This window comes from Pogona vitticeps, chromosome 1, assembly GCF_051106095.1.
Source record: "Pogona vitticeps strain Pit_001003342236 chromosome 1, PviZW2.1, whole genome shotgun sequence".
Taxonomy (NCBI): domain Eukaryota; kingdom Metazoa; phylum Chordata; class Lepidosauria; order Squamata; family Agamidae; genus Pogona; species Pogona vitticeps.
Genome location: NC_135783.1, coordinates 137,723,231 through 137,742,235, shown reverse-complemented (window position 1 = coordinate 137,742,235; position 19,005 = coordinate 137,723,231). Strand labels below are relative to the sequence as shown.

The following is a 19,005-nucleotide window of genomic DNA, read 5'->3' as shown; positions in this document are numbered from 1 at the left end:
GATCTATAAACAGCATCAGAAGGACCTAAAAAATGGCTTTGCATTCCCTCTCCCTAATACCTTGTCGCTGGGAAACACGTCTTCAGGGTGCAATTACCACTCTACAGTGGACCCTCAACTTACAGATGGCTCGACTTACAGACTTTTCGAGTTACAGACTTCTCTGGCCGCAAAATGTAGATTCGACTTGCAGCTGGAGAATCGACCTACAGACCAGAAAAAAACCAAAATGGAACAAAAATAGAATAAAAACTGCCAGTTATGAGATTAATCGGTTTTCACTGCATTGTAGGTCAATGGAGATTCGACCTACAGACTTTTCGACTTACAGCCACCGTTCCAATACGGATTAATTCCGTAAGTAGAGGTCCACTGTATTTCTATGACAACTTTATGCAGTGGGGCAAAATATTCGCAACAAAGAGGTCAGTGTTTGCCTGTTTTCCTTCAAAGAACATCACTCTGCCCAACTCTGCGGTCCTGGGACCATATAAGTATTTCCCTTTCATTTCAACTATGGGAGCATACCTGCGCACGTTGCCTTTGAAGTACTTCTCCCTGAAAATCATGGGGATGAACCCCTGGATGAGCATAGGATTTATGTTCACACAATGCTAAAGACAGCATTGTGTGAACATGATGCTCTGGTGGTTTGCACTCCCAAGCCAACTACACCAGAGTATAGAGTGCTGTCCTCTGAAGATGCTGGCCACAGAGACTGGCGAAACGTTAGGAAGAACAACCTTCAGAACACGGCCAAAGAGCCTGAAAAACCCACAACAACCAACAGTAGCAGTGAGACAGGAGGACCAGATGAAACCCTTCTGTTGCTGGAGACCAGGAGCCTCCTCCCCAATTCCATGCACGAAGCCAGCTGGACATCTCCGGTGAAGCTGAGGAATGCATCAGGGTTGTGGAACAGTGCCTTCCTTTGCAGCTGAAGGCCATAGATGGGCAGCAGGATGCACACAGTTCTGCCTTCCTACACTGTGCTTCCACTCCTCAGCATCTGCTGTCTGAAACAGTTGTCTCACTCTGTCCAATGGTAGGGCCAACCTTTGTGTGAAGCACGTCTCATGGAACACCGTGAGACTTCCTTTTTGGTAAACATTTGTAGAATCAAGCTGCAAGCATATTATTCCCTAGAGCAGGCTTGTCCAACCTGCGGCCCGAGGGCCGCATGCGGCCCAGGTCAGCTCGTAATGTGGCCCAGTGCAATTTTTTATTTTTAAAGAAATTCCAAAGTTTCAAGTTACACTGCCGGCGCTTGTGGCCGGAATGTGGCCGGGGCATGTCACAACAGTAGAGAGGGAGAGAGGGAAGGAAGGAAGGAGTGGGAGGGGAGGGGACAGGGGGGCTGCGTGACTGCATTGCGCTGTCCCCGTCAATAGGTGGACCCCATCCCGGCCCCATAAAGCTGCCGGAGTTGAAGCTGGCAGCCTCTGCTGTCTAAGATCGCAGCTGCCGGTAAGCCCGCTTGGAGCGGGGCTGCGGAGGAAGGCTAGGGCTGCCCCCCCCATGCGGCCCAAACCAAATGTATGTGCGGCCCAAACCAAATTTTCATCTTCTAATGTGGCCCAGGGAAGGTGGAAGGTTGGACACCCCTGCCCTAGAGCCTAGCCAAACGTAGACCTGTGGGTCTTCAAGAGAAGAGCTAAGCATGGGACAGAAACTTTCCAGTAGTGTGAATGGAACTTAAAAGTAATTACTTTTGGCAGGATTGGACCTAGTAAGGGTAAAATGAAACACTGGCTGAAATCCTGTTGCTCAGTGTAATAAGTATTGAATATGGTAAATTCCTTTAAAACTTAGCAGAGTATCAGGTACAAACAACAACTGCACAGGGAAAGTGTGAGGAACTTGCATAAATTTCAATAGCCCTCCCCTTTTCATAGTTTATATGTTAAAAATCACTCTGGAAGCATTTGAGATAGAATTTTTTTTTGTTACAGTGCTGTCTGTAGTTACAATCAGTAGGAAAAATTGAGCCTCCACACATGGAAGAGACATTCTCCATGTCTGCTACATGCTCACCGGTCAGGAAAGGACAGAGAGACTAACAAAAGAAGTGAACCAAACAAATAGGAAGGGGGGGGTGAGGGCTTGCCTCAAGTAGGAAAAAAAACTTTAGCAATAGGTTAGCGGCAGAGAACAACCATCTTAAGTTGTGAAGAGCTCCTCTCACTGACACCCAGTACTACTGCATGCAAGATTGTTATTCTCAACAAAAAGTCACAACTAGGTAGGCCTGTTGAATCGGTAGTGATTTGGTAAGTCAACTTCTTTGAAAGTTCTGTTGATTCAATGGACTACTCTAGGTATTCTTTACCTAGAGGCTTTCAACCACAACAAGCACATTCCTTAAACAAATACGTATGCTGGTGTTTATATTTTCAAGGAGAACTAGTTACTTGGACGTCTACTCCTGACTGGGAGACCTTTCCTGTTTCTCACTGAAGATGGCCCTTGGCCGCTATGTGTCCCTGTAGACACTTTTATAAAACACCTTTAGGTAGATTGTATGTTCTGTGCCCACTTTTCTTTTATAATTGAAGTACTGTAGCTTTGTTAAGCAAAGGTGTTAGAGGGACAATTAACGTGTAAATTGGCATTGAGGTTATTCTTCGCTACTGCTTTGAGTGGACTGGACGGTGTTCTGATCCTCCGGTTTGGCAGCTGTGCCTTGAGTGGCTAAAGTGCAGTGTTGTTCCTGATCCAAGGGCGCGCGCGCAAACGAACTGGATCTGAGCCGGCTGTCTTGAATCCCCCATCCTGACAATTGCATCTTGTCACAGGCATCTGCGCCAATCTCTGCAGCCCAGATAGGATGAAAGGTACTGGGGTTTTTTTCCTGCAAAGCCTGGGCGAGTCGGCCCCTACTGTCAATGTGTGTGAACACTATGACTTTATTTCCTTTGTGCTGTGACAGATATTTCAAATAGCCTTCCTGATCACTAGTGTTAAAACATGGGACCATGTAAAATCATACCTCAAAACAGGCATCCGCTTCTCAAACCATCATCTTGTTGTCAGCAGCCTGGCTGAGTTTTCTTTCTCTTCTTTCTATTTTTATCCCTTGTGCCAGTTTGTATTTTGAAGACTGTCTTCTAAGTCTGTGGCTGTACTTTAAGAACAGACTTCAAAAAGGAAAGTTTTAGACAAGCCTGGCCAGCATTAAATCTTTCAGTGATTCTTCACGGCATCTTTAAACTGTGAGTCACTTGCTAGAACCATCTCTTTCTGTAATTCTCCTCTTGCTCCTTCGTATTTACATACCAATTTTAGAAGCTAAACAATACCTCAAAATAGTGTACAAAAGAGATTAATTTGATTAAAATTAAATTACATTGACATTTGAGCATTAAAAGAGAAAACATTAAATAAATCACTCAGAATATTTAAGAGCAGGACTCAGAGCACAACTTTTCAAAATGAGCAGCCTAGTCAGAACAGCAATGGGTGAAATGGTAAGACATTGATAATGAAAATTGTGTGCCATCATGCCAGTGACTCAGAAGTGGCTAACCCTTCCCTTCTTCTGGGGGCATCCAGCTTGCCCCCAAGGCTACACAGGCTGGCTCTCCTCACAAGAGGCACTGCGAGGAATCAAACTCCCAGCCTCTGGCTCTTCAGGGAGATGCCTATCCCCCTAAGCTATCCAGCCAGCTGGTGAGACTTGAATGGACATGAAAAAATATGCAGAAAGCTAAGGACCTATAGCCAACATTTCCTCCTATTAGAACAGGATACAAAATGTCATCCAGATTAACTTTCCAGAAGGTGTGGAATAGTTCAAATGGGAAAACTGATGAGCTTCCTGCCTTCCATGGTTTGAAATTCCAATCCAAGATCTAAAATTGTGTAACTTTTAAAATATGAACGGTTCAAGATGGGAACTTTGCAACTTTCAGCATAATGTTTTACTGGGCCTGAGGAAGATGACTGAGTGAGATGTAATGCTTCACATACGTATTTAATTTGTCTGAATGAATTTACTCTTACCTAGCTGTATCACCAAACTTAAGAATTCCCAGGCATACTGAAAAGGAGAAAACTGTCTTGCCTGTGCATTCATGAATCTGCCTCTTCACGGAAATCCCTGGGATGGCCTGCATATACTGTAGCAAAGTTCCATGCGAATAGGATCCCATGCAAACAAGTGATCCAGCATTCTGACCAATGCACTTCTGTAAGGCAGGGCTGGGGAAAATAGAGTTCGAAAGGACTACATCTCTCATCTTCCCCACAGAGCATAGCCAACGGTGAGAGATGTTGAGAATATCAAATCCACTTCTGTAGGGACACCCATTCCTTCTTCCTGTTCCAAAATGTGCAGGTCCAAGTCACTTTAAACAGGAATTCCACAAACTAAGTTCTATAGCTACTACATTTAAAGTAATGTATAAGTGAAGAGTCAAGATAGGAAACAATAAAGGAAGTGAGGATATACAAAATGCTAATGATGTAATCCTTACCTGCCCATCGGGAAAAAAGATTTCTTAAAGTGCTGCTTTTATGTACTACAAGCTGATCATGCAGAGTTTTTTTTGAAAAGCATGTAATAAGCTTTTGAGCATCTAAGAATATCTTGCCATCTGCCAATTATCTGTTTGTTTACATGTGCTAGCATCTAGCATGCAATCTCAGGAGCAAGGTTTTTCCCTAGTTAAACACCTTCCTTGCTAAGAAGAAGCATCCTTGATGGTTTGTTTTTGTTTTTTAAGCTGCAGACTTTACTAATAATCTGTCTTCTCAATTAGCACAAAACCCATTTCGCCATCACACTGGTAAAGCCGCCAAAGGTCACAGGATAACATTCCGAAGCACAGAATTGGTCCCTGGGGTGAGATGCTGCACTGGTCCCTATGAAGCCTTAAGAGAGATCATACATTCAAATGACATTTTTCTAAATCCTGAGGCATGCTGTCTCTTGGCTGTATACTTCATTAGCATTTCGTTTATACAATTTAGGAAACAGTTGTGATCTCCTGGGATCCATCTTTACTGATGCTTACGCCGTCCCAGAGCGGAGCACTTTTTCAAGCAAACCAGCATGGCAAATTTGGTCTAAGGCTGTTAACCATGATTATCTGCTTAAATTTCTACAGTATTGCGAGACACGGTGTCCTGTTAGCCTCAGCTCTGAACGGCGACAACTTCCTCAAGCCTGTCCTCAAGCAAGTCCAGCACAGACATAAATGGGTCTTCAGCTTAGTTAAGTGTGAACCCAAAATTGTTAATCACTTTGCATTGTAAAGGTAAGATCAGATGGCAAGAAAAGATTGTGTCTGGTTGCACTGAAAAGGGTTCGCTTCGCTTGCGGCTATCGCCCTTACAGCCACCCTTCTGTCACAACAGGAATCACTCTGGCCCAGTCCCAAGAAAGAAGAGGCCTGCTGCTGGACCAACAAGGAGCAGTGATTTCCTGGGAAATCGGTCACACCAGTGGTTCAAAATGCAAGCTGCTGTATTTCCCCATCTGAACACTCCCAAAGCAAAGTATGTATCTGTATGAGCATATCTTATGTGAACAATGGATCCAGTACATCTCAATGAACCTAGAATACTGTCTGTAGCCTTGCCAATCCAGAAGTTGTCAGCTTGTTCTTGTGTTGCCAATAGGGGTTTGCCCACAGAAAATAGTTCCTGCTATTCAGGTGGGACCATGATCAAAGGTAGTAGCAGATGAATGAGCTGAACGGAAAGTATCATTGTAGATACAATCGGTCGCATATTATGTTGTGTGGCTCAGCATGTGACTGATAATATCTACAGTGATTTCTTAACTTGGGGCAATGTGTCTCCCAAAGTTATGCAGGTTCTATAATTGTGCACAGTGATGTCAGTCATTGGGTTGTTCTTCCAAACAGGCTAGAAAAATGTAGGGAAAGATTCGCTGGTTCTGCCTAGTGGCCCCCCCCCCATGATACTGCACCTTGAAAATATCTTCCTCTAAATATGAAAGATTGTATGTTGAATTTAAATTTTTTTAAAAAAATTGAACAAAACAAAGCTTCCCTTGATGTAATCCTAAGCAGGATGGTATAAAACACACAAAAAATAATTGTAAAATGCCTCAAAAAATGAGAAAACATGATCAAATACATCAACAAGTAAAGAGTCCTTGTGGCAGTACTGCAGTCAAGACAATACAACCTTATTTTTACCTTAAAGGCCTCAGGTAGCCGGTTTGAGGTTGATTCAGTCTTCCATTTTTCCAAGGTCATTAAAATGAGAACCCAACTCACCGCGGTGGGGATGGGAGAATGTGTAGCCTGCATAATTAACTTGTAAACCACCAAGAGAGTGCTTTAAGTGCTATGGGGTGGTATATAGCAGCATGCTTTGCTTTTTCCTTTAACTTTGTAACTGTTTGGTCCATTATTTTTGAACAATACATTTGTGCACCTCATAACCCAGAAAGTTAACTAGCATCACGTAACTATGCTAATAATAATAATATTAGAGCTGCAGAGCTGGAAGGGACCCTATGGATCATCAGGTCCAGCCCCTGTCAAGGCAGCACAGTGGGGGAATCAAACTCCCAATCTTTAGCTCCGCAGCCAGATGCCTAAACCACCGAGCTATCCAGCAGTTGGTAACAGCTCACTTCATAGTCTTACCTTTCTGCAGCTTCCAATGTATTGCCTGGACTTTGGCTGGTGTGTTTGCACTGGAACCACATTTCTACATGAGGTTGGCACTGTTTATCTGTCTGTCTAATATTTATACCCCAACCTTCCATCCTGAGATCTTGGAGAAAACTGGTCTGAGCTTACTCATGGGCTACTGTTTTCAATTTACTTGCAAGCCAAGAGATGTTCTTTTGGAGAATATTGGGAGTTCACGACCATTTGAAGTGGAATCCCCCAATTGTCACGCTGGTTTTATCCAGGGTATCTTTTTAGATTGTTACCACTGCTGGCTGGACTCAGAGAAGAGCAGAAAGAACTTTGTTAATAGAATTTCCCTGGTTTCTTCCTGACTCCTTTACAGTTGGGTAAGTTTCCATTATTGTTAGAAGCGGCATAAACCTGCATGGATCAAAAGGAATAGAGGTATATGGCTTTCCAAAAAAACTAAAACTAAAAATGTAATTTAAAAAAAAATGTTTGGTTAATGTTTAAGGGGTTTTCCCCCTCATTGTTTTTGTTTTGTTTTGATATGTATCCTTTGGTCACGTTGACCTGGGAAATAAACAAATATCTATGTTACTTGTTGCTTCAAATTTATATATATATGCTGCAGAATGTTCATGAGCAACTAATTGTCTGGATGTTTCCAAAGAGCCATTCTAGATTTTCAAGGGCTCCGTGACAGAAAGTTTGATTGCCTCTTACACGTGGTGATGACTGCATCGAAATGTCACCCCAGCAGACTATCCAGGAAGGGAACAGACAACATACCACCCTTCTCTCAAATGCATTTTTATTTCTTGTATCTGCTATAAGCTGACTGATGACCTTTTGCATGGCACGCTTTGTTTCATACCCACAGTGAAAGGAAAAAGAAAGGCATCTGAGCAGGCCAGGAAACATTTTGCCTTGACAATTTGATGTCTTTCAAACGAGTATTATTATTGTTTTTTTTTTCTGAGGCAACTTAGGAAGAAAGAGCCGTAAGAGTGTCTTTATCCATACACGTTACTGCTTCAGGAAGCCCTCAGGCGAAATGCATCATTTAAAAGAAAGAGTTGTGTCCAGGTGCAGAACAGGGTGGAAATGTGTAGGCATATTTCTGCCAAAGTTTGTTTGCTTGTTCAGTGTGCCACTTTTCTTCCATGGCTGGCAACCCAAGTAGTTTGTGAGGTAGTTAAAATATATATAGACAGTATAGCATGCCTAAAACAGAATTAGTTACAAATATTAAAATATAATTGTAGATGTGATTATATTAAAACACAGTTACAATTAAAATGCTTTCTTTTAAAAAATTCCTCAGTAATAATACTGGCAATAGTAACAATGATTCACAGTCACATGGTTAACACACTTGGGTGTCTCCTTTATTTCAACAGGATCCCAGAATAACTGCCTCCTATTAGAATCAATGAGACTTGAAAGTGCCCAATTTTAGCTTGGTTGGGCTCAATCTGTTTCACTCACAACTAATACACTGATTAAAAAATCAATAAGAAGGAACAGAAGATGCCTCTGTTCGGGTACAGGAAAAAAGAGAAAGAAACGCCATATGCTTCAGGTAATGAATTAAAATGAGCTGCATCTCCACATTTATTGAGAAGTGAATTTTATAGGAAACAGTTACATCTCAAAATGCAAAGTTTATGTGTTCAGATTTAGCATGTGGATATCCATGAATCCAGGATAAGGCAAACCGCAAAAAGAGGAAGAGAAATGAGAAAGGCATTTTTCACTTGGTTGTATTGCACAAGCTTTGAATTTGCAAACCAAAAGTATGTAAAATTCTGTTTAAGCTCTGCTTCAGAGAGGGGGGGAGGAAGGTGAAGGTGCTAAAAGCTACAGCCCTATGCACATTTCCCCTCAGAGTAAATCGCTCAGAACTAAGTGAAGGTTATGTTGGAGTAGACCCATGTAGTTTTGGCCTCTGAATTTAGCCCAATTTACTGGACTTTCTTTAAAGATCTGCTCCAAACTAGAGTCCTAAGTTATGGAACGACTTCACTTCTACAAGGGAAGCTGTAATCAGTGAATCTTCGGATAAGCTATGATACACTGCTTGGCTCAGTCAGTCATTGAAGTGTTGCATGTATCTGAATGATGATCTTGAAGCATGAGGGGGGAAATGCCTGGCCACCCTGAGCACCCAGCATTTCCTTTGAAGTTTTGGGGTTTGATTTTTGTCTATGCCTGCCCTTGAAGAGAACCCTCACTCTCTCCGTATCCAAAGTCACGGATTAGCATTCCTAGCTTTGATGTTTCATGTGGGGGTGATTTACTGAAAGCTGAAAAGGTCATCCTTTCTCTACTAATCCTCATTTCATGTGCCACGTTAATTACTTTTCACAGTGACCAACTATTTCACAGCAAGGGCTGAAGGGAAAAACTTTATTACAGCAAATTAATGTGTACAATACAAACCTATTCTCTTCCCTCCATGGTATCTTCAAAAATGCCCATCCTTAGAATAAATGACATCCGTGAGATCATGGAGGAAGCCACCCTCTGAACTGCTATGGGAAGATGTGCCTAGAGCCTGTCCTCTCAAGAGGGAGAGGGAGCCAGCCGCCTCAGGCTGCATAACTTGGGAACAGGGCAGCCGATGGTGCTTATGTAGGTTTTCATTATTGGGTTTTTCATTTCCAGAGACGGGGAGAGGTATTGCTGGGATTTTCAGTCTCAGGTACCTTGGCTTGCTGGAGGTGAATGGAATACATAGTTCCAACTATTCTCTCTCTCTTTGTGTGTGTGTGTGTGTGTGTGTGTGTGTTGTGTCTGTGTCTGTGTCTGTTTGTGTGTGCCATCAAGTCAATTCCAAGTCTTTTCAGGGTTTTCCAGATAGAGAATACTCAGGCTTCCCATTCCCTTCTTCTGGGAGTGTTATGGGACTGTGCAGCTTGCCCAAGGCCACCCAGGTCAGCTCTTCCCCTAGGAGGCACCATGGGGGAATTGAACTCCCAATCTCTGGCTCTGTAGCTGGATACCTCACTCAGGCTGGGTCACACCAGCAAAGTGCTTCCGAGTTATTCCTCGTGAATGTCACCCCCCCCCCTTTTTTGTTCAGACAACACAAGGTGTTGATTCTTTTGTTCCCCCTCCATGCTAGCTCCACTGGGAGGCTACTACTATATTTGTTTCATTGCACAGTACAATCGACATCCCATTGAGTGTGTACTCCAAAACCAATTCATTTCCTGTGCACATGGCATGCAGTCCTACCACCTTCTCCCGCTTCTGTTTGACTCCTTTATTCTTTTAAAATTAATTTTCAAATGGGAATGTTGGTGCATTGGTCTACTCCTGTCAAATATGGAGCATCAGTCTTACAACCGCCACTGCGGTGCCCTGTGGGTTCTCCTCCATAGAGAGTAATGATGCACAAAAACAGGAAGAAATGGCCCAGATCAGTACATGGCCAGCAAGGGCATTTTGCTAGCAGAGCGGTGTACCCACACATATTTTTTAAGGGAAGGGTGGCAGAGAAGGTTCAAGAAAAGGAAGGAAATATGTCCTACCTGAGGGGTGGCAGACGAATGTACCACATCTAATTTACCCAAACAAAGCAGAATGGTTTAAAAAAGGTATGAACCACTGTCACAGGATATATGCCATGTGACCACAACACGTGACAGGAATCAGAAGATGCAAGAAAGAAGGGGGAAATTTCCCTGGTGTGACTGCGGCCTCAGTGAGGTATCCGGCCAGCTCCCAACTGCAGTAGACTCATTGGAGGTATTGTCATACGTACTTCAGCTGGGAACTGCCAACAAGATTTTGGCCTATGTATCTTCACTTGGGGGGAAGTGTGATTAATATCTTGCTCTTTGCCATAAGTTGGCCTTGCATCTGCAGGTATATGCTTGAAGCACCATCTATGTGGCCACTCTGACTAGGGCAACTGCTTCTGTTGTAGGACAAGCCCTTCTGATCCAGTGAGAACAGTTTCTTCACGGTCTTGGAAATGTGTAAAAACCAAGTGTGAGCAGATGGTACTTCTGCCTGTAATTGATGATCCCAGTTGTGTGCACCAGATGTGGAGGAAATTTAGTGCCACTGCTTCAGGAATGAACCAGACTTAGAAATATGGTTTGTTTATTATTTATTGCTGCCTTAAGAAAAACATACCAGGCATCGCCAATGCGCATAGAAATATTACAAATATCTTTCATATTGCTGTAGTCCCCTTATATACCAGTAGTTCCCAACCTTTTATAATAGGCAAATAACCTGCAGCTCCTTCCCCCACCATATTTGCATAAAATTGAATTTTAATGGGGTTAAAGTCATATCTTCTGAGAAAACAGAGGATTCTCTCCCCCACAAAAAAGGGCTTGTTTCTCATACATACACATATGCACTAACTTTAATATCCCACTCTGAAAGGTCAAGGAAGACATTATTTAACAAGGCCTACAACACCCACGACCACCCAGAAAACACTTTGTGACGCCCTTGGGTTGGAAAACACTGTCATATACCTATTAGTTTATATCAACAATTTGCCAAAGTATCTGGGATACCCAGCGTCATGTAGCGGGTGGAGAGATGGACTCGGATTCAGGAGGCCTGGGTTTGAATTGCTGTCCAACCATGGATGTGGAACTGGTGAAAAACACTCCTTAAATATCTCACCTAGCTTGAAAGCCCTATTAGGGTTGGTATAAATCAGCTCTAACTTGATAGCACAGAACAAGTGCATTTAATAACTCCATGGTAGGGAACAGATCAGGAATATTACTCTTCTGGAGCATGACTCCCAGACCCCCTTGGCTAGTATCATCCCTGTTGTAGTCCAAAAAAGCAACTTTACCACATTTTGCTGTTTGACACATACAGCATGTGCAACCATCTCAGTCATTTGGGGAGTTTCTGTACCTACAACAAACCTACGTAAGTCATAACCGTAGACATCAGAACTGTTATCTCTTCCAAGAACCTTGCGTTGACTATCACACGTGTCGCATTTAAACAGGGCAAGACTTTCACAGCCATTTGTAGTTGCAAATGTCTTCATTTGGGAGACTGAAAGAACGAGAGATTAAAATCATTCACATGCAGGAGAAACTGAAAGTGACAGACTCATCCATCCAGACCAAGGGATAATGTGAGTTATGTAATTCTTAAAAGTTAAGGTTTGAATCTCTGTGCATTCAACCACATTAATGATGAATTCGGATGGCTTAAGCTTGCTACTGCTCTTTTCTGAGATGATCCACCTTTGTTACACCATCACACCTATATAGTAGGCAGGCTTATTATGGGAAGGCTAGTCCAGTGAGAGGATCTCTCTATAAAAGTCTACTAGGTAATGAGCCTACCCCTCTTATGGAGCACTGGGACAACTCTTAGGAAGCAGTGGGACCAAAGTAGCATTCCCTTCTTTATGCCAGTTGAAGCAAATGGAATGAAGCAGACAATGGTGGTAGAAAGACATAGCTCTTGCCTTCTGGTTTCTCCTTTCCTAGTCCCAGAATTCTGCCTTGGGCATTCTGCATGATTTCTGGGGCTGGAAGTCCCAGAATTCTGCACATCTTGTCCAGATCTATCGGTCTATCTGCTTCCAACATAGATCCTGGGACATGCAGTCAGATCACCTGAAATATGGTATGGATACCTGACAATGTGCATCTTCAGACAATTTTGTTTTTAAAACTGGATAATTAATTTTAACTAATTAAAATGTGGTGGAAGCCATCAATACCACTTCAGTCAATAGGTGCCACCCACCAGGCTCCTTAGGACCTAGAAGATGCCCACCTAGCCATGGAGATCAGGTGAAATTTGAGATTATTCAAGGAATGTCTGCCTGCAAAGAAAGCATATCTGAGCAAATAGTGTTCTTCTTGTGAACAAAGGCATCTCCATGAGGACGACTCCAGGTGAAGTGTCTGTAGCTGAAATCAGAGTGGCGCTCAGGCATCTCAGCTTTATAAGTACGGTATCAATTTTAAGGGTTGCTGGAATCACTGGCTGTTACTGGCTGTTGGCAGTCCTTTCCTCAGCCCCTGAATTCTGCTCTGACAGAAAATCACTCTTGATCCTGCCTCTGGATTGCCCTGTCTGCCCAGGATTCACACAAGAATCTGCTTGTTTGAATCTTAGGCTGCCTTTGACTCTTCCGACCGTCCTGACATGATTTAGCTGCTCTCTGGCAAAACATTGACCATCATCCAATCACTAGTTCAAACCCAGAGCAGACCCATTAAACCCACTGCTGTATAGGAAACCAATATTTCTGTAAATCTCATTGAGTCAGTGGGCCTACTTTAGTTGGGACTAGCAAAAGGATGCTGCTCCCTACTGGTCTGAAATTTGCACTACCTCTTCGCTGTATCTTTGGAGCAGCCATGTTGCTCTTTGGTTGAACCCTGCCAGCCCTTAGACACAGACCTGCCTAGTCTCAAGCACTGGGATGAAAGGGAAAAAAATGCCAGCAGGAAAGAAGGAGAGGGGAAGGAGAGAAGACAAAGATCACTGACCCTTCTTCTATAATGGTATCTACCAAACCATGGAATACCCTCATGGTATATTTAAACAGGGCCCTGGGGCTACTTTTCTCTGGCAATGAAATTATTTTCCACTAATTAATATAACTGATTAATTGGCCAAACGATCCCACGCTCAATGGGAACCCACTTTAGGGACACTGTAACTGTAAGTCTAATAACTGTGAATGCACCTCTAGCAAAAAAAAAAAAAACATAGTGAGAAACCGTAAATATAAACACAATAAATCTTCTAAAAATTTTTTAATTAAGAATATCAACAGTTTAAGTCTGTTGGAAAAATAATTTGTTGTAATGAGAATGAACTATAAAACCTTACACTGCAGTCACTGGCAAGCCTGAAGTCTCAAGATGATTTATTTCATGGGAAAAATTGTCCCTAGATTGCTTCATGCAAAAATTGTACCTACCTGTAACTGAGTGCTAGGCACCTGATAGTAGGGAAATTACAGAAAGACATCAGATGGGTTGCATTTCACGATCGTGCTAGTGACCTGAACACATTGCAAAATATGCTTTTAGTAAATTGATCATACATCTTTTTTTCCCCCTTGAATCACAACTCCCATAAATCATGGTCCCTGCTGTCCAGGAAAATGTTGGGTTTTTTTTTTAGCAACCTCACATGCTGCCTCTAGTAGGTGTGTCTGGAAGGGATCTTTCTGGGCTGGAATGATTGTCAATCTATCCCGCAGTGTCCAATCATTCCCTCTTGCCTCTGAATTCAAAGGGAACCCCACCTCTCTGTTGAATATTCCTTTTCCCTCTCCTGAGTCTGTTGTTAATCTGTTGAGGCCTTTTGCCAAAAGTCAGCCAGCCATGTTTATCAGTTTGTTGTTATCTGTTCACTGTAAGTAAATGAAACATTTTTATTCTTTTGTCCTAATAATGTCTCAAGAGTGAGATATTGAGATTATAAGTGTCAGTTTATGAGACGAAATGGGTGGATTAGTCCAGGGAACTTGAAGCTAATTCTGCTTTGTGAATCCCTGAACTTCTGCTGTGTAGGTAGATGAATTTAACAAAAAATCTAAAACTCTGCAACAGAGAAACGGCTGTACCCTCACACAAAGTTGTGTGAAGGTACAGGTACTTGGAATCTTCAATTCCAAAGTAAGCTTTTCTATCTTTGGCATTTGAGATGGGTCGGCATTTGGGGATCAGGGAAACAGGCCAGCCAACTGGTTTTAAAAAATAAGATTGGTGGATATGGTGGTTGGGAGGGGGCATCATCTACCAGTCAATTTAACAAGAAGCCCAAATTGACCATGGAATCATCCTTTACATGTATATTTCAATTAGACATGGGGATGAATTAAAAACTGAATTGCAATATTTGTGAAATATCTCTGATTCGTCCTTTTGTATTTGTCTGGTTTGGAGATCTTGACAATGCTATTTGCCCACTTTTTCCATTCCTTTGTGCAGGCTGGCTGCTGGAATGGAAACAGGGTTTTTCCTCCCCCAGCCAGCCTGTTTGTCAGTGTCCTGACAATCATCTGATAGGTGGGACATTGATAGGCATTGTCAATGTCTGTGGGGTTCCGGTCCTGCAGCCAGTCACGCTGATCAGCTATTTGATGGGACATTGTGTTTTAACAACAAATTAATGAATATTCATCGATTAATCGCTAAAATTTGGTGCTTTGTCTATTTGTCCATTCGTCAACTTTGACAAATGACAAACGTGACGAAGCACCATTTTTTCCTATTTGTCCCCCTCTCTAATTTTAAAGTTTGTTTTTACTGCTTGAGGGAGCCTGATTCATTCATCTTTTTTCTTAGACAAAAACAACACACATGTGGGAACCCTTCGTACAAGCTTGCACATCCGCCCTCCACGGTGTCATTACCGGATGCCTTTGTAAAGGTGAGCTAACCCTAGATTCATCAACAGACGTCAGTGAGCACAATTGTCCTCTGCAAAATCAGCTCAAATAAATAATTCAGAGCGGGAGATCAAGTGAGGCCCATAGAGAATTTAGTAAAAGACTCAGGGGATCATTGTACAACCGGAATGACAAAAACAGAGAATCATCATTAGCTCGCAAGCATTCGGTAGGATTGTTTACAGGCTGGTGCGAGGCAGACAGGCTTGAAGGAAGAAATGCATGATGACAGGTTACGCACAGAAGAGAGCTTCGGAAAGTAAGCTGCCATCCCTGAAATGTCCACTGCCACCTAAATTTACTGAATATTCCTGAAAAAAAGGAGTAAAGATGGGTATATTACAGAGATGGAGACTTGAATTGCAGGAATTGCATTCCAGTTGGACTTAAGTCACACTGGTCACTCAGTTTCGACTTGACTTGTCCCCCCCCCACCTATGTTTTGGACTTGACTCACAACTCAAAACCCAGCCACCCCTCCCTTTTTTTCTGGGGGGAAAACATGTTTTTAATAGGGATGCTGACTTGGGGCCGGGGACTCAGGACTTGGTATCAAAGATTCAGATTTGGTCTTGGGACTTGTATCCAAAGATTTGCCAGCATCCCTGGTATATTATTACCTCCAATTTGTCAAAGTGGGCAAATTCAGACAGAAATGACCAGATTTTGCAGTGCTTTTTTTCAATATAAATAACACACAAATTCTAAAAGCCTAGGTTTCCAAATGAAACATCAAGATTAAGCCCTAAAAACTCTGCAGAAACTGTTTCTTGTAAATAACTGGTGGCGGTGGCGGTGGTTGTTAATTGCTAAGAGCCCCTAAATTATTTTATCAGAAATATCAGAACTTCTGGAAATTATTTTTTTTATTCATTTAAGCATACCCACTGGTTGGAAATTCCTGCAGTGGTTGGACATTCCTACAGCGGAGAGAAAAGCTGGTTCATCCTAGCAAAAAGCTCTAATTTAAACTGAACATTTGGATTTCCATTCTTTAGCATATTTCTAATATCTTAGGAAAACAGACTGGAGCCATAAGCAATTTTTCATAGGACTGGTGACGTTTTTTCCTCCCTGAAATATTTGTCCATATTGAAAAGGGAAGAATGGAAGAAAAATTGACCAAAGCATATTATGCCTCCTGGGCTTTTAAAAATAATCTTCTTCAATCCTCAGGCTGCTTAGCTGATTTCTCTAGGGAACCATCCAGACATGAGCCAGTTGTTGTAGTAAATCACACTTTCAGCAAATCTGCAAACAAGATTAAACAGAGCTCATTCCCTGTGTATTTAATCCTGAATTACTCAGATGACTGCAAGTGAAACAGTGATGTGCCGATGGACCAAAAGCCTCCTATTCCATAGAGATAGGAGTGGCCATATTTTCCACTCCTGCTAGAATTAAACAGATCTCAGCTTGGTCAGAAAGAGGAGGTGACATCACCTAAGATTTCCTTGTGTGTTGCTGATACACCAAGCTGCCTTAAGAAATGGAAAGGAGGTTCAGGTGCTAAAGAGAAAAAATGCAGATGAATCTCATCCAGATTTGCATACTGCGGCACTCTTAATTTTCTCCTCCCCTTAGGTGGGCATGCCTAAGGCTCTGCATTCGTTATAACAAGTTGACAAGGAGGAAAAGCTTGGTAGGATTTCATACACACTTAAGATTATGACAGCTATCATCCTTGTCATTCTACTTAGAATAATTAAACCTTTGATACTGGTCATTGCTAGAGGGGGGCATGAACCTGAAAAAATGGTGGTTTGGATGGTTCATGGTTAGCCATAAACCACGAATCACCACAAACCAACTGGAAACTGGTTTGTGGTTCAATACGCCGCCTAGAGTGGTCGTAACTGACTAGATAGGCGGGATATAAATTCAATAAATAAATAAAATAAATAAAATAAATATTTGGTTTGTGCCGGGGGTGTGTGATCTGCTTCTGTAGTGCCATTACACTGCCGCTGCACTGCCATCGAATCAAGTGCCTTCAAAATTGACAGATTTTCCCAAACTTCCTTGGCACAGTCCATCTCCTGGCTTGAGTGTTCAACCAAACATTAAGTGCAGCTGGACCTTGGAAATGTCACTTTTAACAAACCCATGCTATACCTGGGAAACTCCTGCAATTGGTAGCCCTTTTACAACTTGTGAATGGAACACTTGCACAGAGTTTCAACGTAGGCTGCATCAAGAATATCAACAGGGATCTGAAGCCATTACAGTTTTGTGACATTTTCAGAAAAGCAATTAAAACACCGAAATCTTTATGACATAAGAGAAGAAAGGTCAATTATTTGTTGCAACAATTAAGCCAGATCCCATGATCACCTACTTCATTTTTAATTGGTCACATTTCATATCTCAAGTTCTGAAATTGGTTTTCTTGGAGCTTTTATCGAAGAAGAATATCATTTTACAATATTCTTGAGCAAATCTTGCAGTCAAGAGTCTCTGCAGGAATCTTCTCGGGGAAGAGCAAAGCTGCACAGTGATATGTCAGCATTACTTCTACTTCTGTAGCAAATCCTGCTACAGCACAGTAGGCCTGTGTATCTTAAAATGGTAAACATACCTAGGATGCTTGGGGTGGGGGGGAGGAAGTACCCCCCTCCCCCCTTCCTCAGTCACCCATGCTGATAGACAGAGTGGGCAACGTTTCAGACAGACACAACTATTTTCTGTTTGCTTGTCAGTGATTTTCTTTTTTAAAAAGCCAAGTGTCTGAGCATGTGCCCTTATTGTGTGAGCAAAAGCTTTCTAAAAAGATCTCTCCCTCCCGAAATGCAAGCATGATAGCGACCCACTGGCCTGCAGCAGCAGCACAAGCAAGAAATTCAGAATGGGCTGACTGTCCTTTTTCTCGCATTCGATGACTTCTGAATTGTAACAACTTCTGTCGCACCTTCCTTTTCATAACAACACACATGGCACATATATGCCCAAGCTGATAACTGTCAGCGAGTGCCAGCGTGAGACATCTATAATAAACATCTGCCCTAACAACGTTTGGGAAAGGAGAGGATAGCACAGCATTTCCTTCTTCAAAATGCTCCTAGCTGTGAGATAGAAACCGAGGCATTTCCAACCAGCACAGTTCAAACGGGTGCTGGCAAACCCTGCAAATTAGACATTGCTGTTGTTCCCTCCTCTGGTCCCAAATCAAAGCCCACGGTGTTCCTTTGTTGCCTGGACAATGATTTGCACACTTGCTCAGAGTCAACTCCGGCAGCTTGAGAAATTGCACATAATACTTAAAAGAAAGCCAGTGCAGATGGGAAGAGTCGGTGTGATCACTGCCTTCAAATACTGAAAGACAGGCATAAACAAAAGTGCAGTTCTTGTTCGCGCTACTAAGGAGGACGGAAACCAAGCTAAGGACAGACAGGCAAAGCAGCATCAGAAAAACAAGAGAGGTCTATTTATTTATTTTATTTTATTTATTCATTCAATTTATATGCCACCCACTTTACCCAAAGGTCTCTGGGCAGCTCACAATTGACAGATCTAGACAGATTGTCTTTGCAAATAAACATGTTACAAATAGAATCTGCCACAACATGTTACATTGTGGGTGGTTCCTGTTCAGGGTTCCACACAGCTACGGTCCTTTACAGGATACACTACTCCCTTCCCTTTCCTAGTTTTCCGTCTTTAACCCAACCATTCATCAGACAGTCAACATTCTCTGGTCACACAGCATCCCCAGCCTTCGATGGCACGTTTTTGGGTCTTTCCTCCACAATACGTGTGAGTGCACATGCATGCACACACAGAGAGTTGTTGTTTTCCATTAAGCCATGTGGTATTTCCGTCACCTTGGAGATGTCCGGATGCTACTGCTTCAGTTCATAACATTTAGGGAATGAATGAACTAATAATATATGGGATATCAAGCACTGGAAGCCAATATTGTATCCATAGCAGTTAGCTTTCATGTAACCCCTGCATGCTGGTCTCTTGCAGGCC

General features: G+C 42.4%; 1 long non-coding RNA gene across 1 annotated transcript; it reads left to right on the top strand.

Moving 5' to 3' along the window:
• Positions 1 to 1,665: 1,665 nt before the first annotated feature.
• Positions 1,666 to 18,538, top strand: LOC144587489 (uncharacterized). The gene is made up of 2 exons (XR_013542643.1): positions 1,666 to 8,199; positions 14,930 to 18,538. It is a non-coding gene; the product is annotated as an uncharacterized LOC144587489 (long non-coding RNA).
• Positions 18,539 to 19,005: the final 467 nt, after the last annotated feature.